At 45.1% G+C, this 24,409-nt stretch overlaps 1 protein-coding gene across 2 annotated transcripts in view; it reads right to left on the reverse strand.

Annotated features, from left to right (window-relative positions):
- ATP6V1C1 (ATPase H+ transporting V1 subunit C1) overlaps positions 1-20,576 on the reverse strand; it is an 89,968-nt gene extending 69,392 nt beyond the window's left edge. Inside the window, exon 1 of one of the 2 annotated variants that reach the window (XM_033931930.1) lies at positions 20,556-20,576. The gene's annotated coding sequence lies outside the window, so the exon portion shown is untranslated. Of the gene's footprint in view, positions 1-20,082; positions 20,244-20,555 lie in introns of those variants that run through there. The other variant, XM_033931929.1, reaches the window with a different exon arrangement.
- Between the last annotated feature and the right edge of the window lie 3,833 nt (positions 20,577-24,409).

Here is a 24,409-nt window from a genome sequence, read left to right on the forward strand (position 1 = left end):
CTATGAGAGGGGCTTTAGACAATCTGGACCAATCAGAGACTTAGGCCCCTGGGGAGACTCAGGATGCATTGGGGAGGGGAAGGCCCAGGGAGTAGGCATCCCGCCAATTAGCCAACTAATTCAAGGTAAGGGGGAGAGGGGATCGAAGGTGGGGGGGGGAGTGGGTTGTGTGATAGCATCTCTCTCACTGCTGCAGGGGGGGAAGTCGCTTGGAGACGGGAGAGAGTAGGCATCTATCCCGCTGATAGGGGGAGTGTCACCACTGCAGAGGGGGTGTTGTTTGTGGCAGGAGAAAGTGGGCATATTTCCCGTTGCAGGGGGGGTGTTTATGGCGGGAAAGAATTGGCATCTCTCTTGCTGCTGGGGGCAGGGGATCGGTTGGTTTTCTAGCAGTCTTTGGCATTGCCATGCCGAAGTTTTAAATAGTGCTGTCACAGTACTGGCACTCCTAGACCAGTCGCTGATTTTTGTCACCAAAAGTAGACACCGCTCTTACAAAATGGCTTGGCAATTGTTAAGAATCCACCTGAGTGCTCATTTCAGTGTTGAACAGCCCATTTGCATGTCAGTGACTGAGACTGCTAGAAACCTCGCTAAAGACAGAGATAAGCCACTTTCATAATCCACTGCTAAAATGCCTGAAGGCTAAACCGTCAGAAAACAGTTTAGCGATGGCGTTAAAGTTTTGAGAATCTGGGCCTCAGACACTCCAGTGTACACAAAGGATCTTAGAGCTGTATTTTGTCCCACACCCTTATCTCAGACACAAACATTACCAAAAAACTCACTCACTACAACCGGTGCACAGTCATATACTTCTCTTTATTCTGGTTACCTTATATTCTCTCACACACTGATAGAAAGAAAGGTTATACAAAACAGAAATGGACACTAATGGATAGAACACAAAGCTATCTGAGGACAAGCCTTACAATAATGGGGCTGATTCTACATATGGGTGTTCCAATCTGGCAGCCAATCAGGATGCCACTCTTCAAGGCAGGACGCCTACACTGTAGATGTTTGTTGCGGGTCTAGGGAGATGGGTAGGGATACCTAAGCTCACCCAAGGCATGTCGTGGTTTTGCAAGGAAGTGGTCTTGGGAGAGTTTAAGCAGCCCTAGGCATCTCCCTAGAGACAAATCCGGTCCTCAAGGGCTCTAGGGTAGGGGTGGGCAACTCCGTTCCTCAAGGGCCGGAATCCAGTTGGGCTTTCAGGATTTCCCCAATGAATATGCATTGAAAGCAGTGCACGCAAATAGATCTCATGCATATTCATTGGGGAAATCCTGAAAACCCAACTGGATTCCGGCCCTCGAGGACCGGAGTTGCCCACCCCTGACCTAGACCCACAACAGACGCCTGAAATGTAGGCTAGCAAAATGCTGGCCTACATTTCAAAAGTTAAAAGTAGATGCAGCTGGCTGAGCTGTGGCAAGGGAGTCTCCGATCAGTTGAGCTGGCAGGACTCCCCGAAGCCTCTCAAGGCCAGCAAAGTCTAGCCTGGTGAACTTGCACTGCGACAGCTTCAGGTATTATGGGCATTCTGAACAGAGCAGTCTGCAGATCTGAGAAGAAGCCTAGCGGTTAGTGCAGTGGACTGTAAACCAAGGGACCCAGGTTCAAATCACACTTTAAAAGTTCTTTTTTTTTTAATTGCATGCCATCCGGGAACAAAAAAACGTACCTACTATACCTATATAAAGAAGCCACCTGCAATCCTGAAGGCTATTGAAGTGCTATATATTCAGGTACAGCAGTAGGGCTCACAATTATAAAGAGTTAAAATGGGATTTCAACCTGGGTTCCTTGTTTCACTGTCCATTGCACTAACCATTAGGCTGCCTCTCTGCATGGACATCTGTGTGGCCATTTTCTACGAATGCTGCAATATAGATGTCCATGTCCCTTGGTGTCCCTTATTCATAATTTGGACGTTCCAGTTTGTAAAACGTCCTTTTGAAAATGCCCCTCCATGGCATCAACTCTTGGTATACTAAGCAATGTTCGAAATTCTACCTTGGACAAGAAATTTAGCTTTAAGAAACAGCTAGTTCCTGGGAATTGTGTGTCCAGATGTGCCTAAGCCTCTTGTGAATCATTTTCTTAATGGCAGGCAGAATCAGAAAATCTCTAGAAAGCCAGGAGATACTTGCCAAAATCAGATCCCTAAAGACAGGGACTTCTGGCATTAGATCTTCTTCAAGCTTCAGTACTTGACTACCTGTTCAAATATGGGTAGCTAATTTTATTTAATTAGCTTACATACTGCAAATCAAAAATGTCTATATTGTTTACATTATGTACATAATTAAAATATAAATCATCATAAAACAATACTTCATATTACCTAAAACCCTACTCAAAATAAAATGTTTTCAAAAGTGTATAAAAAGAAAGTAAAGCCTGTACTCAAGGCAAAACGAGCAGACGGAAAATATAAGTAGGATCCAATGATCGAAAAGGTTTTTGCTTGTGTACCAACTTTCCTTCCCTCACACAAAGGTGGGACAACAACAAATCACGGCAACTGGAATATAATGAGAAGTGAGAAGCTTTAAAAACTCCAAGGCCACCTCGTCATCAGCACAGTCTATTAACTTCTCATTAAGCTAAGGGAGCAAGAAGCAAAAACTGTTCCTTATCCATTTTTGGTGTCTTGACCCCGGGACCTCCATCAATAGGATGCTGCCCCCAGGAACAATAGGTCGGAGACATCTTTATTATGAAATTTTGAAGGAATCCAGGGAAGTCCATCAGGGCATTTTTAGGGAGAGCATCTGTTCCCTCCATTTGAAGCTGTGCTACAGGAACATTGATCGGTGCTTCCCGAGTCTCTACCTCACAAAGCAAGCCAGTCACCAAGTTCTGTTTCCTCTCCCCATACTTTGAACATATCTTGCCTCTGTCAGCCTTATTACACATCTTGAAACTTGCTGAGCTACAATGGCTGCAACCCACAGCCCTCTATTGCCAAACTTGCTTCTCTCTAATAGCTTCCCCTTGGCAAAGGACAGCTATTGCTGCCAAGCAAACTTCTTTTCAAAAACTGACTTTTTTTTCCAGGTAAAATGAGACTTTGGGAAAGAAACACCGCCAAAGAGAAAGAGGAGGCTGCCAACCCCGCCAACATGAAAGAATACAGAGCAGAAGGGGAGGGCAAGAAGCAAGATGGCGATGCCACCGCCACTGTCTAAACATGGATCCACTGGGATTTACTGCAGTTGGCATCTGTGGTATGACGTAGATATAGATATAGATTTGTTGAAAATATATTTTCCTATGTTAGTGGTCATTAGTTTTTAAGCTGGGGCCACTTCAGATTCTGAAGAGCTAAAGGAGAGCCACTAAATATTTTCGGGAGGCACAACACCGCTGGCATTTATCCCTAAAGCCCACCTTAAGACTTCACTGGGGAGTATTCTCAAGGTTGAGACCATTTCCACATGCATTCTTTTGTCCATTGAAGAATGCCTTATCCTTCAAGCATGTGCTCTTGCCCCCCCCCCCCCATCTACTTTCACCTTTCTGTCCTGAGCCTGGGTAGAGATGCAGAGTAGCAAATTAAAAGCCAATGATCTCTGGGGGTCGCCATCGGTCTCGGGGCCTTGCATAGAACACTGTCCTATGTAGTTCTGGCCTGAAATAAAAACAACATTTCCGGTCTTTCTTTTCAACTCCTTCCTGATACAGTACACAATAGAGCACACTGCTAAAGATATTGGAGTGGAGGAGTCACCTAATAGAGCAGCAAGCTGAGAACCAGGGGAATTTGGTTTAAATCCCACTGCTGCTCCTTGTGGTCTAGGGCAAGTCAATTGACCCTTCCATTGTTGCCAACTTAGGGCTTCTTCTACCTAACTGTGCTAGCAGTTTTTAGCACGGTGAGCCGGTCTGAATGACCCACGCTGCTCCCGACGCTCATAGGAGTATCCAAAAGATCATTTCATTGCTGCTGCTCTCACGCGCACAGGCCAAGTTTTTCATCTGAGGTTTTATCCGATACCTTATCCACCTGGGACCCCTGATGAAGACGTGTTTACCGAAACATGGACCGTGTCAGGTCCTCTGGTTTGGTTCAAGGTGATAATATTAACCGCATTCATGATTTTGTTCTAATAAATTTAACCTGCATCTTTGTACAGCTGTCTCCAGTTTTCTTTGTTTTTGGTTTGTGCTATACTCACTGCAGACCGTGTTGGTTTTCTCTCTTTGTTGTTTGCTTTGCAAATCAAGTTCATGCATATTCATTGTGGATATCCTAAAAACCTGACTGGCAAGAGAGTACTCCAGACCAAGTCATGAAACATTGGTTTTTAAACAATAAAGGTCAATATTCAAACCAATTTAATCAGCCAGAACTGTATCAGAGACCTATCGTACTTCACAATGAACTGCAGAACAGAAAGTAACTCACTATTGCTAACTATGATTAACCACCCTGGTAACTCCAGGAAGGAAGCAGAAATACTGACATATTCACACCCCAACTCTGGAGCACATAAGAACATAATAATTGTCACACTGGGACAGACTGAAGGTCCATCAAGCCCAGCTTTCTATTTCCAACAGAGGCCAACCAGGTCCCAAGTACCTAGCTAGATCCCAAGTAGTAAAACAGATTTTATGCTGCTTATCCTAGGACAGGGGTAGGCAATTCCGGTCCTTGAGAGCCACAGGCAGGACTGGTTTTCAGGATATCCACAAGAAATATGCATGAGATAGATTTGCATCTCAAGGAGGCAGTGCATGCAAATCCATCTCATACATATTCATTGTGGATATCCTGAAAACCTGGCCTGCCTGTGGCTCTCAAGGACTGGAATTGCCTACCCCTGTCCTAGGAAAAAGCAGTGGATTTCCCCAAGTCATCTCAATAATGGCCTATAGACTTGTGGACAGGATAAACTGAACCTAATACCCAAAGGAACATGGCATATATATGAACACCTGAATGTTATAAAATGCATTATTTTTTCAAACAGAGAAAAAAAGACCTCAAAGAAACCCAGATGTTGAGTCAACTGAAAGACATTTATATTTTAGGGTTTATTGTAAAATAATTATTTTTTGATAATGAAAATCGTGCGACTGCAAACATGTAGAGTCAACTATTCATAACAGTGGCATATTTTGAATAGTGAACAGAACAATTCTCCTGAAGAAACCAGGACAGAGTGAAACGGTTTGGGCCTCCGTAGGGAGAAAAGATAAGTGCTGTGGAACCACGGGGTGCAAGGGGATGTCCACCGATGGATCAAACACTGGCTGGCAGGCAGGAAACGGAGGGTTGGAGTAAAGGGTCATTACTCAGACTGGCAATGGGTCACGAGCGGAGTTCCACAGGGATCGGTGCTGGGACCATTCCTGTTCAATATATTTATTAACGACCTGGAGATGGGGACGAAATGTGAGGTTATTAAATTTGCTGATGACACCAAACTCTGCGGCAGGGTTAGAACCATGGAAGACTGCGAAGACCTACAAAGGGACCTAACGAGACTGGAAGAGTGGGCAAAAAAATGGCAAATGAGTTTTAACATAGAGAAATGCAAGGTCATGCATGTAGGGAAAAAGAACCCAATGTTCAGCTACAAAATGGGGGGGGATCATTGCTAGGGGTGAGCAACCTTGAAAGAGACCTGGGGGTGATGGTGGACACAACATTGAAAACATCGGCACAGTGTGCAATAGCCTCAAAGAAAGCGAACAGAATGTTGGGTATCATTAAAAAGGGTATCACAACCAGGACGAAGGAAGTCATCATGCCGCTTTATCGTGCAATGGTGCGCCCGCACCTGGAGTACTGTGTCCAGTACTGGTCACCATACCTCAAGAAGGACATGGCAGTACTGGAGGGGGTCTAGAGAAGAGCGACTAAACTGATAAAAGGTATGGAAAACTTTTCATAAGCTGACAGGTTAAAAAAGCTGGGGCTGTTCTCCCTAGAGAAGAGGAGACTTAGAGGAGACATGATAGAAACCTTCAAAATCCTGAAGGGCATAGAGAAGGTAGACAGGGACAGATTCTTCAGACTGGGGAACCACAAGTACTAGGGGTCACTTGGAGAAATTGAAAGGGGACAGGTTTAGAACAAATGCTAGGAAGTTCTTTTTACCCAGAGGGTGTGGACACATGGAACGTGCTTCCAGAGCTTGTGATAGGCCAGAGCACAGTACAGGGGTTCAAGGAAGGTTTAGATAGGTTCCTAAAGGATAAGGGGATTGAGGGGTACAGATAGAAGCAGAGGTAGGTTATAGAAATGGTCAGGAACCACTTCACAGGTCATAGACCTGATGGGCCGCTGCGGGAGCGGACCGCTGGGCGCGATGGACCTCTGGTCTGACCCAGTGGAGGCAACTTCTTATGTTCTTTTCAATAGTGATATAGTGCCTGCTATACACTTTAAAAGAAAACTGTCACATATTGCTATTTATCTGCAGTTATTGGATTATGCAAGGAAACCATTATCAAAGAAAATGAAAAAAATAATTATTTCACAAAAACACAAAAAATATCACAAGAATATATTGAAAATTAAAGTAAATATAATTTTCAGTGAAGAAAAAATTGCAGAGGTTTTTTGAAATGATGTTACCCGATAAACTCTAAAATATTGATGTCTTTCAATTGACTCGACATCTGGCTTCCTTTGAGGTCTTAGTGCATTTTATAACATTCATGTTCCTATAGACTTGTGGAGTCAGAGAGATGTCCACTCTGCTCTTCTAGTTCTGGCTCCTGTGGCTACAATGAATTTAATCTTCAGCATCATTTTATGTTAAAATTGTCCTTACAGACTTACAAGTACCTCAGCAGCTTGGGACCAGGATACTCTTGCTGATCTGAACTGCTACGATTATTTCTACATAGTAAATCTAATAGCCAGTCAAACGAGATGGCGCTCCTTGGCTTTGTAATTGTGCCTGGGTGACTTCATGTATGCTAATCTTTGTGTTTCTTCACTACAGGAGTTGCATTTAGGGCTCCTTTTACAAAGCCGCACTAACGGCTGCCCTGCGCCGACAGCCCCGAAGCCCATAGAGATTTAAAGAGCTTCGGGGCTGTCAGCGCAGTGCGGCTTTGTAAAAGAGGCAGTTCATTTTGAAAACTTGGATTGCAAAACACTGTCCTTTCTAAGAAGTTTGAAGAGATGTATTCCGAGGGATATTAAAAGTCCCTTCCCCTCAACCCCAAACACACAAACTAAGGGCTCCTTTTACTAAGGTGCGTTTTTAGCAGACGCACAAGATTAGCACGCGCTAGCCGAAAAATTACTGCCTGCTTCAAAGGAGGCGGTAGCGGCTAGCGCGTGCGGCAATTTAGCACGCGCTATTCTGCGCATTAAGGCCCTAACGCACCTTTGTAAAAGGAGCCCTTAAAAGAAACCCTTCTATACTCCCGGCAGAGCATTAGTTGCTCTTAAATTTTTTATTTTATTTATCCTATTTATTTACATTTATAGATTGTGATATCTAATGTATGGAAAAGCGTAAAACTGTCGCAAATCACTTCAGACAGAACAATTGTGCATATGCAACAATCAAGATGTAACTTTTAGTAGTTTTGGACCGTCAGAGGTATACAGTATACTGTTCAGCATAGCATAATGCATGAACATAACTTCATCAGTCCGTGTTTTTTAAATATAAATTTTTAATTAGGAGACTTTTCGACAACTTTTCAGCAACTTTCTCTCTCTATAGGTTGAAATTCTTAAGTACCTATCTTTAAAGACGTATCGGGGGTATTAGATGATGACATAAATCCATGTTTCGCCCTAACCGGGCTGTTTCAAGGCAGATCCCCCCTCTGTAAAGCTTTTAAAGTACAGTATACTTATCAAAAGTGCTCACTAATCCCTTCAAGACATATGAGAAACTTTTCAACTCAAAAAAATTCTGACAGGATTTCTACACAGCCAATGTACAGTTGCAACAGCATTTCCTTACAAAAGCCTAGATTTCAGTGACATTTCTTCCTCCTCTCGTCAGTCTCCCCCTTTTATGCCTTAAAACATTTTTCTCCTGATAAAAAAAAAAAGTTTTATCATGAATAAATGTGCATCTTTTAATAATGACCTAGTAAAAACTGTGCAAAACTTACACAATCAAATAAAAGCTATAAATTACCGTTATCACACAAATGCAAAAATGAACCGCGTTTCGGTCTCAGTGGGTTACCCTCGGTCAAATGCTCTGCAGCCTTAACCACAAGGCCAGCCACAGAGCTGTTTACCCATAGCAAGCATTCATCAGATCCTCACTAAGAAGTAACATCTGTTGGAGCAAGTGCAACAGAAACTAGCTCTTGAAGTTCACAGAGCTTTAAAGCACATGTGGGAGTTTGTTGCCTCCTCAGTCCTGCGCTGTGTACACCTAGAAAGTATAAGCTAAAAATACAAGGTAATACAATGCCTAAGTGAAGCTAGAATCCTCAAAACACACCTGTATGCTGCATTAACCAAAGAAAATGGAGTCTTAAGAACATAAGAATTACCGCTGCTGGGTCATGTCCAACAGTCCGCTCAAGCGGCGGCTCTCTGGTCAAAGACCAGCCCCCTAACTGAGACTAGCCCTACCTGCGTACGTTCTGGTTCAGCAGGAACTTGTCTAACTTTGTCTTGAATCCCTGGAAGGTGTTTTCCCCTACGACAGACTCAAATGCAAAAGATTCTAGATATGTTATAGTAAGACCATGAAATTCTAGATATACTGCCTTTCTGTGGTACAACCAAAGCGTTTTACATATTTCATACAGGTGCAGTATTTTCCGAACCCATAATGGACTCGCAAACTGTTGTAAGAAGAAAACTATCCTTGTTTACATCTGCTGAAGGGCTGTCTGGTAAAATTTGCCTTTTTGCAGATGATACCAAAATCTGCAATAGAGTCGACACTGCTGATGGTGTAGATCAGAGAAGGTTATCATGCTGCTGTACCGGGCTATGGTACGCCTTCACCTGGAGTACTGCGACCAGCACTGGTCGCCGTACCTGAAGAAGGATGCGGTACTACTCGAAAGGGTCCAGAGAAGAGCGACTAAGATGGTTAAGGGGATGAAGGAACTGCCGTACAGCAAAAGATTAGAGAAACTGGACCTCTTCTCTCTCGAACAGAGGAGATTGAGAGGGGACATGATCGAAACATTCAAGGTACTGAAGGGGATAGACTTAGTAGATAAGGACAGGTTGTTCACCCTCTCCAAGGTAGGGAGAACAAGAGGGCACTCTCTAAAGTTGAAAGGGGATAGATTCCGTACAAACATAAGGAAGTTCTTCTTCACCCAGAGAGTGGTGGAAAACTGGAACGCTCTTCCAGAGGCTGTTATAGGGGAAAACACCCTCCAAGGATTCAAGACAAAGTTAGACAAGTTTCTGTTGAACAAGAACATGCGCTGGTAGGGCTAGTCTCAGTTAGGATGCTGGTCTTAGACCAGAGGGCCGCCGCGTGAACGGACTGCTGGGCATGATGGACCACTGGTCTGACTCAGCAGTGGCAATTCTTATGTTCTTATATGCACACAATATAAATCTTATTAATGCATAATGGTAACCACAAAGTACACTGTACGCAGAGAAAATGTTAATTATCAAAGCGGTCAGGGCAGATTATTTTAAAATATGCAATCAGTAATAACTATAGAAAAATAGACAAATATAGAGCAAAATATAGACAGCAGATATAAATGCTCAAAACTGACACATTTCAATCACTTCCTCCTTTTTTAATACTGTACATGGAATATTTCTAGTCCGGGCTTCCAGGATGGTAATTTTGAATAACATCCACATCTGATATACATTTTTGACCTTTGAAGCTGCTTCTCTTAGGGCTCTCCTTTTACTAAGCTGCACTAGCGGTTGTAGCGCGTGCTTAATGCACGCAGCATTGTCCTGCGTGCTAGACGCTAACGCCACCATTACAAATCAAGGGCTCCTTTTACAATGCCGCAGTAGCAATTCCCTCATGGCAAATGTGACGCAGCCCATTCAAATCCTATAGGCTGCGTCACATTTGCCACACAGAAATCGCTACCATGGCTTTGTAAAAGGTGCGAGTAAAATTGGGAGAATCCAAAATAACCAATTGAACAAGGGTAAGTAAACAATAATGTAAGAACAAGAGGAAAATATAAAAAAGAACTAATATTAAAATGTTATATTTTCTGAACAAAAGAATAAATAAGATGCATAGAGCAATAATTACAACCCTCAACAGAACTGGTATGATGATATATCTGACAAATTTCCAAGAGAAACTGAAAAGATTTCTAGGTGCTTATGGTATATAGAAGAAACAATAGCACCATTTTTTGGGGATTTATGTGTCTAACAGAATGCTTTGTTTTATGCTTTAATTATTATATTATTGTGAACAGCTGAGAATTTTATGATCACTGTATATAAAAAATGTTAACGATTACACTGAGCCTCCAAAAAAGCAAAACTTGCACGGAGAACTGGTTACAACCTTAAACAGCTGCCCTATGACAGCATCAGGCTTCCAAGAACGCTGGTGTGACCTATATCAATTGTAAGATGGTGTAGCCAGTTATTAAGTTTAGGGGGAGTTACTTTTGAACATGGGCAATATGGGTGTTGAATAACTTTGTTCCTTAAATAAAAGCATAATTCAAAACTAGTTCCTTTGTCAAATACATTTTGTTTAAAGATCAGAAATCATTCTGTGTGATATACATGCAATAATAAAGGAACTTTTCTTCCCATCACTATAATGTAGAATGCTATTCCTGCAAAGTCAATCCAAATCTCAACTGGTTTTCAAGATCTTCCTGTTTTCTAACACAGATCTTTCCTCTGCAGGACAGTGCAAGATTCAACGCTCACACTCGTGACACTGCTGTGTCTGCTGCCATGGAATAACTGCAAATTAACAAAGAGACGTGAAGCTGCCATGTGAAAGTGAATTAGACTGGAGTTGAAATAATGCACATAAAATAGACCTCTAGAATAGAGAGTGGTGTGGGGACAGAAATCCCACACGACCCCATGAGGAATCCCTCCGTCCCTGCCCGTCCCCGTGAGGAATCCTCTCCATCCCCGCCCACTGCCCCATAAAAATTACCTGTCCCCATAAAAAGCCGCAATTATTTCAGAAAGTTTTGATTTTTTTTTTAAGTCTTAGTTATTTAAACCAACAATAAAATACAATCATTTTTTAACACCCCCCTCCTCTCTATAAAAAATATTTTTAGTAATAATCCATGAGTCACAAAGCAAGGGTGCACCTAGGAAAAGGGAGCATCATAAACACTGCAGTGAGCATTAGAACATTAATCTACCCATTGTTAAACTGAAGCCAGACACAGAAAATTAACTAAGCAATTAAGCAGCTTTAGCCTTGTAAGTCACACCAATGCAGTTTATAAAAGAATTACAAGAATAGTCAGTAGAAGTTATAGTAAGGTTTTTAGGATCCTACATGGCTAGATCACAAATGAATTACAGAGAGGAGAGATATGTCTTTAGTGCTTTCCTGAATTTGTAATAGGTGGGGAGTTGACGCAAACTTAACAGAAAGGCATTTCCAAACTTTGGGCTGCTGAATTTGAAGGTGGACTCAAAGTTTATTTCGTTGAACTTGTTGAGGAGATGGGAAGGCCAGTTTGAGGCGATGTGTTGTTTTTGAGTTAAAGCAGGGATCTCAAAGTCCCTCCTTGAGGGCCGCAATCCAGTCGGGTTTTCAGGATTTCCCCCAATGAATATGCATTGAAAGCAGTGCATGCACATAGATCTCATGCATATTTATTGGGGAAATCCTGAAAACCCGAATGGATTGCGGCCCTCAAGGAGGGACTTTGAGACCCCTGAGTTAAAGGAAGGGAAGAGTGTGTGACACATTAGTCCGTCAGAGTTCTCTTCATATACACTCCCCCCTCCATATTCGCGGGGATTAGGGGCAAAGCCAGCCCGCAAATAACTTTAGGACCGACTGACCCACCCCGTCTCCCTCCTGCCTTCCGGACCCCTCTGCAACTTACTTAGGGCCGATTCTGACCCAATCCCACCTTCTACCTCCCTCCCCTCTCCACAACTTACTTTTTAAAGCCTGGTGATCTATCACTGAAGAAGGGCAGGAGTGATCTTCCTGCGCGTCTGCCCCGTGCAGAGCCACCAACAAAAATGACTGCCATGAGTTCCTGTGGTCTCGCCAGACTACAGCGGGAACTTAACAGGTTTTAAAAAATAAGTTGTGAGAAGTCCAGGAAGGGGATAAAACCAGCAAATAATCAAAGTTGCAAGTGCTGAACCCATGAGTATGGAGGGGGGAGTGTATTGCCTTGTAGACCATGCAGGCAACCAGTGTAATTCTTCCATTAGCAGACTAGCCTTTTTGAATCGGCTTACTCGAAAGATTAATCTGGCTGCTGTGTCCTAGAGTAGCTGTAGTTTCTTGCATTCCTTTTCAATTATATCATCAACACCACAAGACAGGTGTGCCACTTGAGCCGGTGAAAGACTGTCCAACAGGGGCCATGGAGGAAACACATACAGAAGTCCCCACAAAGGCCAAGCCTGAACCAGCACATCCAGTCCTACCGCCCGAAAGACTTTCCGTCTGCTGAAGAACAGACTCAAGGCGATATATTATGCTAGCACTCCGCCAACTGCATTACCCAGAGAAGCAAAGAGACGAAGCTCCACTGAAATGGTGAGATTGAGCTCCACGCAGCCCACAACAGAAACCCTGCTTACCAAATGCCAATAAGATGGACCTAGTCAAATAAATATAGATGGGGACAAATGACTCAATATATTGTGAGTATTGAGTGATTAAAGAGATTGTATCAAGTCCAATAAGATAATCATTCTTCAGGTTGATTGTAATAAGCTGTTTTAAACATACATCAACTGTTGATAGAACTTATGCTCAGAGACATGGAAGCAATAACAGGGGGAACCCCCAACACTACTGCCTCACCACCCAATCATCGTGTGTTCAAAACCGTTTAAAATTAATAATCAAAGTTGTTGAATATATCACTTGAAATGCTTCACAAACTATTAGATGTACTTTTGCACTGATAAATTGAATATAGATAGCAAACTTATCTTTCAGCTTGCAGGTTCTGACGTGACACGTTTCGGTACTGCTCCAGGGAGCCGACAGTGCGTTTCAAAAAAGCATTTTCAATTTGGGCGATGTAGTCTCAAAATGTTTGTCACACATTTTGCATACTTGCCAGTAAATTAACTTCCTCCTATCATTACAATGTTGTCTCTGAGCATAAGTTCTATCAACAGCTGATGTATGTTTAAAACAGCTTATTACAAACGACCTGAAGAGTGATTATCTTACTGGACTTAATAAGATGGGCCTAGCAGGTGAGGCTAAGGCTGGTGTATTCAAGATGATGAGCTCAGCTAAATCCAGGGCCATCAGGCCTGGTTGAGTCCAGACCACTGAGCCCCAGATAAACTCTTGAGCCCATGAAAACTATGAGAAATGAAAAGGAAACAGTGGAGCAAGAGAATAGGAGCAGCTCAGGCGAATAAGTGACAACTACCGCCATTACATATCATTTCTACACTGCCCATATTATATGCAGGTACTTTTCCCAGCTCTAGAGAAAAGCTTGTTTACTCTGTCCAAAAATACTAGGACTTGGGGGTATACAATGAAGCTACTAAGTAGTAGATTTAAAACAAACCAGAGGAAATATTTCTTTACTCAATGTGTAATTAAATTCTGGAATCCATTGCCAAAGAATGTGGTGAAAACAGGTAGCTTAGCAAAGTGTAAAAAAAGGATAATTTCTTCAAAGTCCATAAGCCATTATTAAGATGGACTTGGGAAAATTCACTGAGATTTCTAGGATAAGCGGCATAAAATCTGTTTTACTCTTTGGGACCTTTGGCCAGTGTTGGAAACAGCATACTGGGCCTGATAAATCCTTGGTCTGTCCCAGTATGGAAACTTACATTCCTCAGGATAAGTGAGTTAGAGTCATAAGCAGCACAGAGGGAATCGGACCCAGTTTCCCCAGATCTCAGGCCATTGCACTAACCATCAGGCCACTCCTCCCAATGGCCAGTGCAATGAACTGCAAACCGACTGATGCGGTTAAGGCAGAGCTTAAAGGAATGGGGCAGGGACAAAGACAAAACTCGCGGGGACAGGACAGGGAAATTGAGTTCATGCGGGGCCAGGGAAATATTTGCCCCCCCCCCCGTGTCATTCTCTAGGCAGAAGTTTCCACCAAAATGGAAGCCACTGGCAAAGTTTGCTTCCTCTCAGCACGCTCATTCGCCAAGTCCCTGAGAAAGGGACTTGGTGAAGGAGAATTTTTTTTTTCCTTCTTCAGAACCCTGAGGTCACTTATGGAAAAGCCATGGAGTTGTGACTGGCCCAAAAGAATGCAGAACTCGGCCACATCCAGAGCTCAATGCTAGCAAACCGTGCAGTACTTCTGGCACAGCGGGTTCATCTTCCGTCTGGTGCAGAAAGTCATGCACAGAGAAGACAACAAGAAAAGGGACAGACAGCGCCATATACTGAAGGGAGAGACTGGCAGCTGCGAGGAGCAGACTGAAAGGATGACTCCTGGTTCGTTCTGGTCAATTTTCTTTCTCCATTGCTCATTTGGCTGTATTGCAGGCAGACCCCTCAGGTTCTCCAGGCTGGCCGTCTGTTACAAGTATAGCAGACCAGCCAAGGCTTTTTAAAAAATGTTTTAAACTAGATCAAAACCCAAAGAAAAGGATCAAAGATCTAGGAGGGAGAAGGGGGAAGGGACCCGGCCATCCAGGTATGACACTCCGAGGACTTGAGACACCCCCATGGGCCTCAGTCCCAGTCCAACAGCCAGGAAAACAAATTAAGGAGAGAGGGAGTTCTAACTTTTTCAAAAAACAAAAATAGGGAATTCTCACCTGCAGGAAGGAATCAAAACCTCAGGGAGACTGCACATGCTTACCACATCTACCATCTGCTGAGATTGAGAACAGACTGGCTTCTGTGGGACTGCACTGCCCACTTATAGGTTAAACGGAAGCTCAATGGTTCTCAGTCTCCATACGCTAATAGGTAGGAGTGCATAATACCCATCTGTGCCGGTCTAGAGGAACGTTTAAGGAACTTGCATTATGGAATATGATAGGTCCACAGCAGAAAGCGCAGCTAACTTACCATCATAAATATTTGCAAGAAACTACAGAGTTGGATTAAGGTAAATATGCTCTTGCTTGGAAAGAAGATCTGAATGTTGCTTTGACAGTGAAGGCATTTCATGCATATGTTTTTTCAATTTGAAAAGTAACTGACAATGCTGTTTGTTGGGAACTGCAAAACAAATTTGCTTTATGGTTATCTATATCGCCTCCTTGAGCTCAGCACGTTGGTATTAACACTTCAAGTCACTGTCCTTAATGTCAATCCCCTGATGCCTCCTTGGGCCATATGATTTAGGGCTCCTTTTACGTAGTTGCGCATGCGCTACATGGAAAATGCTAACGCCAGCTCTATGGAGGCTTTAGCGTCTAGCGTGCGCTAAAACTGCTAGCGCACCTTCGTAAAAGGAGCCCTTAGTCTTGCCCCCAGGTTCAATATTTTTGGTGTCAACTACTTCAATTTTATTTGATGTTTATACATTGCAATCGCCAACGCCTAAAGGGTTTTCCACTTTCCTGAAAATGTGCCGTTTTAATAAGGGAAAAAAAATAATTCTATTGCGCTAGCTTGATTCAGGAGAACCCAAAATAAAGCAGTGAAATTTACAATGATCACATTATTCAACCTGAGTTTATGCAGATTCAGTGCTGAGGAGACATTTCCGACAAACATGGTGTGTTTCTTGGGACTCCTTTTCTACAATGTTGAGAAGTCGCCAGTTGAACTATTTTTTTTTTTCAAATTCTTTATTCATTTTTTCATCTTACATCAAGTAAACAATATTACATCATTTGAACTTATACACATCACTTGAATTTCTTTCTATTATTATCTTAAATACATAAATTTACTCCCTCCACCACCCACCCTTCCCACAAATATTATAATCAAAAATATCATATAAACATTACATTCATAATTATTGATTAAACCTTTAATATAACTATATACCACCCCTCTTCCCCTAATTATAAATATACTTTCAGTGTAAAAAGGCATTTAATCTAATCCTTAGGTTTGTATACTGCATCATCTCCACGTTTATAGAGCTCGACGCAGTTTACAGTAGGAGAAATAGGAAGGAACTACAACAGAGGGTAGAGGTAGAAGTGTGAAGAAAATTTAGAGGACTTGGGATGCCAAGATATAAGAGTTTCCTTGATTCCTAAGTTGGAGGGAGACTTACATTTTTTGAGAAAAGCCAGGTTTTCAGATGTTTGCGGAAAACTTGGAGAGAGCTCAAGTTCTGAAGAGGGGAAGAAAGGTTGTTCCAGAGCTCAGTGATTTTGAAGTGGAGGGAGGTCCCTAGCTTTCCTGTGTGGGAAATGCCTTTTAGCGAGGGGAAGGATAGTTTTAATTTGTGGGAGGATCTGGTGGTATTAGGGTTTGAGGAATTCCAAGAAAGAAGGATAAAGGGAGGGAGGATACCATATAGGATTTTGAAAGTTAAACAGGCGCATCTAATCATTACAATAAGTTATCAATGGCCCCCAAATCTTTTTAAAATTATTATAATTCCCTTTTTGTATGGCAATTGTTCTTTCCATTTTGTATATATGGCACAACAAATTCCACCAGAAGATGTAATTAAGTCTAGTATAATTTTTCCAATTCTTGGTGATAAGTTGAATGGCGACTCCTGTCATTATCAATAAAAGTTTGTTATTGCTTGATGAAATTTGACTTTTTATTCTCATTGACGTCCCAAATAGAATTGTATCATATGATAGAGCTACATTGTTTTCTAATAAACAATTAATTTGAGACCAAATTGATTTCCAAAAGACCATGATGCAGGGACAATAGAATATTAAGTGATCCAGAGTCCCTGCTTCCAGATTACAATGCCAGCATCTTAGAGCTATCCAACTTTTATAATCTAACTATTAATGTGAGCTCCAATACATAAAAACTATTTTACATGCTTTATCCTGCATTGCATTGGGAGGGTCGGGGGGAGGGAGGGTTATTGTTCAGCATATAACTCGTACTGTTGATCTTTTTGTATTGGAAGTTGTTTTCATCAATAAATATGATTTAAACATAACCCAATGCAGTAAGCAATGAACATGCTAATTCCTGCCATGCTAAGTGTGCGCTGTCAGAGAAAACAGAACTGTAGTAATATCCAGCTATCCAACTCTTTGCTAAAATGACCCTCTTCCTGTCAATGCACAAACATCAGTGCACTGTCTGGAAGGGGAATTAAAAAAAAAATAAAAAAACAAACAAACCTACCACTGGATTGTCCCCCCCCCCCCACACACACACAATTATACCTGCCCTCCTCCCCCAACTTACAAAAAGTCCTGATGGATGTCATCCCCCTTCTCTTCCTTCCCCCACCTACCCCAACAGAGAACATTCCTTCGTAGTCTAGTGCAGTGGTTCCCAACCCTGTCCTGGTGGACCACCAGGCCAATTGGGTTTTCAGGAAAGCCCTAATGAATATGCATGGAGCAGATTTGCATGCCTGTCATTTCCATTATATACAAATCTCTCTCATGCATATTTATTAGGGCTAGCTTGAACACCCGATTGGCCTGGTGGTCCTCCAGGACAGGGTTGAGAACCACTGGTCTAGTGCACCCATCTTCCCTTCCAGAACTCCCCCAAACACTGCAGGGCCTAGTTCATTGCTAAAATGTCCCGTCCCCCCCCCCATCAATTCACGTATATCATTGCACTATCCAGAAGGGGAAGCAATCTAAAAAAACAACCCACCACTGGACTGGCCCCCAACTCACAAAAAGCCCTGATGGAAGTCAACCCCCTTCTTTTCCTTCCCCCCCACATATCCCAAAACAGAAAAATCCCTTGTAGTTAGTGCACCCATTTCCCCTCCCAGAATTCCCCCAAACAATAAGCATTGCAGTGCCCACCACTAGACTACCAGGGCTTTTCATGTCTCCAGGACAGGACAGTACATTGTCGTGGGTCATCTGAGGTGAAGTACCACATTTCACAACAGTTGACCCTCAAGGCAAGTTGTACACCAATAGGCCTGCCATTGCACTCAGCCTGTCAGTCTTCTCCACACTTCCTTGCATCAGTGCGCTTTAATTAATTAACTGAATTCTCATTGGTTTAAATATTGTGGGCATTAATTATAAAAGCAGGGCTTTGTGCAGCATTGTCTTCACATGAAACAGTCATTACATAGCACGGCCATAAAAATGCATGGAGAAGTCTTGATGACCACTAGCCTATGCTAGCTTTCTACATCAGCCCCACAATGAGCCTATTACAATTTAGACCAGTAGTTGGTTCCTAACCCTGTCCTGGAGGACCACCAGCCAGTCAGGTTTTCAAGATAGCCCTAATACAGGGGTAGGGAACTCCGATCCTCAAGAGCTGTATTCCAGTCGGGTTTTCAGGATTTCCCTAATGACTATGCATGAGATCTATTTGCATGCACTGCTTTCAATGCATATTCATTGGGGAAATCCTGAAAACCTGACTGGCTCTCGAGGACCGGAGTTCCCTACCCTAATGAATATGCATGAGAGAGGTTTGCATATAATGGAAGTGACAGGCATGCAAATCTCTCTCATGCATATTCATTAGGGCTACATTGAAAACCTGGCTGGTGGTTTCCCAGGACAGGGTTGGTAACCACTGATTTAGACCAGTGGTTCCCAACCCTTTCCTGGAGGACCACCAGGACAGTCGGGTTTTCAAGGTAGCCCTAATGAATATGCATGAAAGAGATTTGTATATAATGGAAGTGACAGGCATCCAAATCTGCTCCATGCATATTCATTAGGGCTATCCTGAAAACCAAATTGGCCTAGTGGTCCACCAGGATAGGGTTGGGAACCACTGGCCTAGAGGGCAGCTAGATGAAAGGAACAAAGTCTGGAACTGGCAGTGGAGGAGAAGGGTAAAGCTAAGAGCGGCCGATCTGAGGAACAGAGTTCTCTGGGAGGTTTATAAGGAGAGATATTGAGGGGCAGCAGAATGAGCACACCTGCAGGTCAGCAATAAGATCTTGAAGCGCAGGAACCTCCTCAAGTCAGCTTCTACATGTCCATTCAGGGGAAACCCCCCCCCCCAATTCCCTTTCAACTGACAATGTTTCCCCCCCCAGTGAGAGGTTGTAAACTGAAAAAACACCATGAACATCTTCTCTCGCACCAAGCAGCATCATGGGGTAAAGACCTAGAACAATTGCTTTCGCCCACTACTTATGAGGAATTTAGGAAACGTCTGAAAACACCCCTGTTCCTAAAGTATCTAGACCAGTGATTCCCAACCCTGTCCTGGAGGAACACCAGGCCAATCGGGTTTTCAGGCTAGCCCTAATGAATATGCATGAGAGAGATTTGCATATGATGGAAGTGATAGGCATGCAAATTTGCTTCATGCATATTCATTAGGGCTAGCCTGAAAACCCGATTGGCCTGGTGTTCCTCCAGGACAGGGTTGGGAACCACTGACTAGACAACTGATCCCCTCTTCTCTCTCCCCTCTATAGCAATTAACTTGTTCTATTGATCACTCTCTCCTCAAAAATGGATTTCCTGTCCTATTAACCCTCTTTCTTCCTCCCCTCTTAAAGTCAATCAATTTGTACCTTTGCTTAATCTTTGTAAACCGCATAGAACTTCACGGTATTGCGGTCTATAAGCTGTTATTATTATTATTAATAAATAACGGGAGACTGGATAGCTTTTCACCTCCCCTTGGGAGGTGGGGACCGGGAAGCACTTCTCTTCATTTCCTTTTTTTTTTGGGGGGGGGGGGCCTGGACTAGACCCGAGAGAGAAAGAGGGCAGCAGTGGCCCAGTGACGTCTCTTGCAGGGGTAGCGCTTCAGAAGCTCCCCCTCCTCCTCCCCTGTCGGGCCTGCAGTAGAGATGCCAAATCACGTGCGCTTACACGCCGAGCCCTCCCCCCTTTTTTCCGCACATATTGAAAGAGCCGATATCCCCCTCCTCCTCCCCTACCTTCAACCTGGTCCTTCTCTTCGCCGGCAGCGATTCGCTCGGGTTTCCAGCGGTTGCCTCGGGAGGCGTTCCGTCCCTCCGGAAACAGGAAACGACGTCTGAAGGGGGGGCGGGGCGCGGACGGGAAATCGAGTTGCGTCAAAGAGAGGGAGGGGGCAGGGGGTTAGGTAGCTGCAGTTGATCTTTAAGGTCAGGAAGGGAGGGGGGGGAGATTTGACGTCGGAGAGGCGCTCGGTTGCGTGAGCGTCGGCTTCGATTCCTCTTCCTCCCTCCCTCACCAACCCCCGCGTTGGATTCGTCCGGGAGGAAAGGCGCGAGGCCGTGAAGATTTAAAAAAACCAAAAAAAAAAAACCGCGAAGCTGAACCCGGGGGAGCCCTTTGGGGATTCTTTGACTGCCGTTGCCAGAAGCAGGTTATTAAGCCTGCGATTGTCTCGCTTGGTTCCGGGCTTGGAGAGATAGAAGTTGCTTACCTGTAACGGTAGTTCTCCTTGGACAGATGGATCTTACAGCCACACAAGTGGGTGACGTCCCCTTGACGGAGCCGACCCGGCAGTCTAAAAGCTGCAAAGCTCAAGAGCTTTGCACATGTGCCAGCCCTCCCCCTACAGGGTCCCACCCCTTACCTATATAAGCCCACCCCCAACCGGCAAAATCCAGTTAGGTATAAAGCTGGCGGCAACAATAGGGGAGGCTGGGCGGGATTGTGTGGCTGTAAGATCCATCTGTCCAAGGAGAACTACCGTTACAGGTAAGCAACTTCTATTTCTCCCTGGACAGGGATCTTCCAGCCACACAAGTGGGTGCCTCCCGAGCTGAAGGTAACAGAATAGCATCATGCTATTATAATAATCATAAAGATCTGTTACCTGAGATGGAGAGGAGGAGGGAGGTTGACGCCTCATAAAGCCGCTTGCAGGACAGTAGAACCCAGTGATGCATCTGCGCCGGATTCCACATCAAGGCAGTAGTGCTTGGCAAAGGTATGAATCCTGGACCAGGTAGCCGCTCGACAGATCTCTTGGAGAGGCGCGAAACGGAGGTTAGCCCAGGTGGTCGCCATAGCTCGGAGGTCATGCGCCGTGATATGCGGAGGGATCTCCTGAAGAAGGGCGGAGGCGTAGCAAAACGCAATGAGCTGGGTAATCCAAGAGGATAATGTCAATTTCGAAACCGGTCTAGGAGAGGAAGCCGGAGGGATGGAGAGGACAACTGAGACGGGTGTAGAGGAGTCGCAGTTCAGTCCAAATAGAGGCGGAGAGCTCTGGCACAGTCCAGTGCATGGAGTCGTTCGGCCTCCGGTGAAGGGTGGGGGGGTGGATGAAAAGTAGGCAGCACAATGGATTGATTCAATGGAAGGCTGAAACCACCTTGGGTAGGAATTTTGGATGAGTCCGTAACAGCACTTTGTCATGAAGAAAATAGGTATATGGACTATAAGATACCAAGGCATGGAGTTCTCCCAATCTGCCAGCCGCGGTAATAGCTACCAGGAATAGAGTCTTCCAGGTAAGGAATTTGAGTGGTGCCAAAGATAGAGGTTGAAATGGGGGAACCATGAGAGCCTGCAGTACCAGGTTGAGATCCCAGACCGGCACCGGAGGTCGGAGGGGGGGTTGCATCCGAAGAAGTCCTTTGAAGAAGCGCTTGACCACAGGATGGCGCGCCAGGGAGACCGTGTCCACGGGTTTGTGGTACACTGAGATGGCCACCAGATGAAGGCGAAAGGATTTGTAGGATAATCCGTCTGTTTGCCGGGAAGCAAGGTAGCGGAGGACCTGAGCCAAGGGCGAGGTGCTGGGGTGAACTCGACAGTGGGAGCACCAGCGCTGGCAACGGGACCACTTGGCGGAGTAGGAGTATTGAGTCCCCGGAGGTCTGGAGGCGAGAAGGATGTGTAGGACCTTCGGCGGGAAGGCAGAGTCCCCAGTCAGCCTGGGAGCAGAAGCCAGGCTGTTAGTTTGAGAGACGGAAGGTTGGGGTGAAGCAATCGACCGTCGTGTTGAGTGAGAAGATCCGGGAACCGTGGTAGAATCCAATGAGCCTGAGAAGCCCGGTTGATGAGGACGGGGAACCAGGCTTGTCTCGGCCCATACGGAGTGATGAGGATCATGGAGGCATTGTCTGTGATGGCCTTTTGAAGGACTTTCCCCAATCAGAGGAAAGGCATAGAGGAGAAGTGGAGACCAGTGGAGGAGGAACGCATCGTCTGCCAAACAGGTTGGTTCTCCGTATCTGGAGCAAAATCTGCGACATTTGGCGTTCGTCTGGGATGCAAATAGGTCGACGTGAGGAGTGCCCCATTTTGCGAAAAGCATTTGCGTAACTGTGCTCTGGAGTGACCATTCGTGAGGACTGAGTTGTCTGTCTGCCAGTTGGTTGTCCGTACCTGGAAGGTAGACCGCCTGCAGTGTGGAATGGAGCTGGAGAGCGAGGTTCCAAATGGAGAATACTTCGCGGGATAAGCGAGAGGAGCCCATTCCCCCCTGTTTGTTCACATAGAACATGGCAACCTGGTTGTCGGTGCGGATTCGGATGATCTGAATGTGTAAGTGGTGTTGGAACACTTGTAGGGCCAGATGGATGGCATGCAGTTCCAGGAAGTTGACGCTGCAGCGGGCTAAGGCAGGGGACCAAGTGCCCTGCGTGGACCAAGAGAGGAGATGAGTGCCCCAGCCTTTCTTGGAGGCATCTGTTGTGATGGTGACAGTAGGCTGAGGAGGACTACACGGAAGCCCGTGAGAGAGGGGATCCACGTGAAACCACCATTGGAAGTCCTGAAGCACCTGGGGCGTCAATTGTAGTTGCGTGGAAAGCGGTTGAAGGAACTGGTTCAAATGGGTTTTGGGAAACCATTGGATAGGGGTCCTCATTAAGCGAGCAAACTGCAGCACTTGCACTGTGACCGCCATGTGTCCTAGCAAGGTGAGAACGACCCTGGCTGTGGCCCAGAGCCCTGGGTACTAGGGGGACATCAGTTGTTGGAGGACTTGTGCTCGCATTGGCGGGAGTAAAACCATAGCCTGCTGAGTCCGAAAAGTCGTCCCGAGGAATTGAAGGGAGTGATATAGGAGATGAGACGTTGGAAAATCGAGAAGAAAACCCAACTGTAGAAGGAGGTTGATGGTATGGCTCAAAGCCTGGCGTGTGAGGCAGGGCGTCAAGCTGAAATGAGCCAGGTGCGCCCCAATGTGGATGACGCGCTTGGAAAAGATCCAGGGCGCTGACTAGGCCGAAAGGGAGAACTGTGTATTGGTAGTGAAGGTTCTGGAACACTAACCTGAGATACTGTCAGTGAGGGATGAATTGAGATAGGCATCCCGAAAGTTTTTGACATGAGCCCAGCGTCGACCTGGAGCAGCGGAGCCCTGACGGAGATCGAGAGTATGAGGAATCACTCCTTCAATATGAAGTTGTTTAGGTTCCGTAGGTCCAAATCGGACGGACGCCTCCCGTCTTATTCGGAATGAGGAAACCTCGGGAACAGAATCCCGGGCCCCGCTGGTGTTCGGGAACCGGCTCCCCGGCCCGAATATCCAGCAGTCGAGACAACTCCTGTTGCCAAGGAAGCAGGTGAGATGGTCTAAGAGACTGTTGGGAAGGTGGGCCCCAAGGTGGAGGAGCCAAGAAACCACGGCGGTATCCATGGTGAATGATGCGCAAGACCCAGGTGTCTGTGGTTATAGCTCGCCAGGTCTGGAGAAAAACCTCAACCGACCTTCCACCGGAACAGTAGGAAGGGGAGGGTTGTTCAAAAAGAGGGTTGGGGCTTCTGGCCCGCAGTTGAGCAGGTTTAGGAGAGCGCCGGTCTCGCGGGGCTCAGTTGGAGGATCATTGCGGATATGGCGCATCTGTGTTGAGTGATGTGCGGTATGTTCCTCCAGAGCATCCATTGCAATCCTCTTCAATCCCCCAATTTAGATCCTAAACCATGTCTCCGAACAAGCTGTCTCCGAGACGAGGAGCATCCGCCACCTTCGCAAGAATGACCACCTCCCAGTGTAGAGTATTGCAACCCTGCCAGTCCGCGGGGGGAAATACGTGTAGCCGTTCCCCGCATGGCGGTATCAAAGGAATCTTTGGCGGCTCGGATATTCGATATTGGAGAGGACGGCCTTAAAAACGTCCTGCGTGGGCACCGGTAAGGTCTCGACCAGGCTTCTCATACCCTTCATGTTAGAAGGAGGTGATGGATGGCAATTCGCCCAGACAGCATGGAGTTTTGATAAGCTCGTTTACCCATGGAGTCCATGATGCGCATCACGCGGACCGGTGGAGGTAGGAGCAAAGTATTTGGAGGATTTGAATATCCGCAAGGCCGAGCGTA

The sequence above is a fragment of the Geotrypetes seraphini genome, chromosome 2, assembly GCF_902459505.1.
Source record: "Geotrypetes seraphini chromosome 2, aGeoSer1.1, whole genome shotgun sequence".
NCBI classification, from domain to species: Eukaryota; Metazoa; Chordata; class Amphibia; order Gymnophiona; family Dermophiidae; genus Geotrypetes; species Geotrypetes seraphini.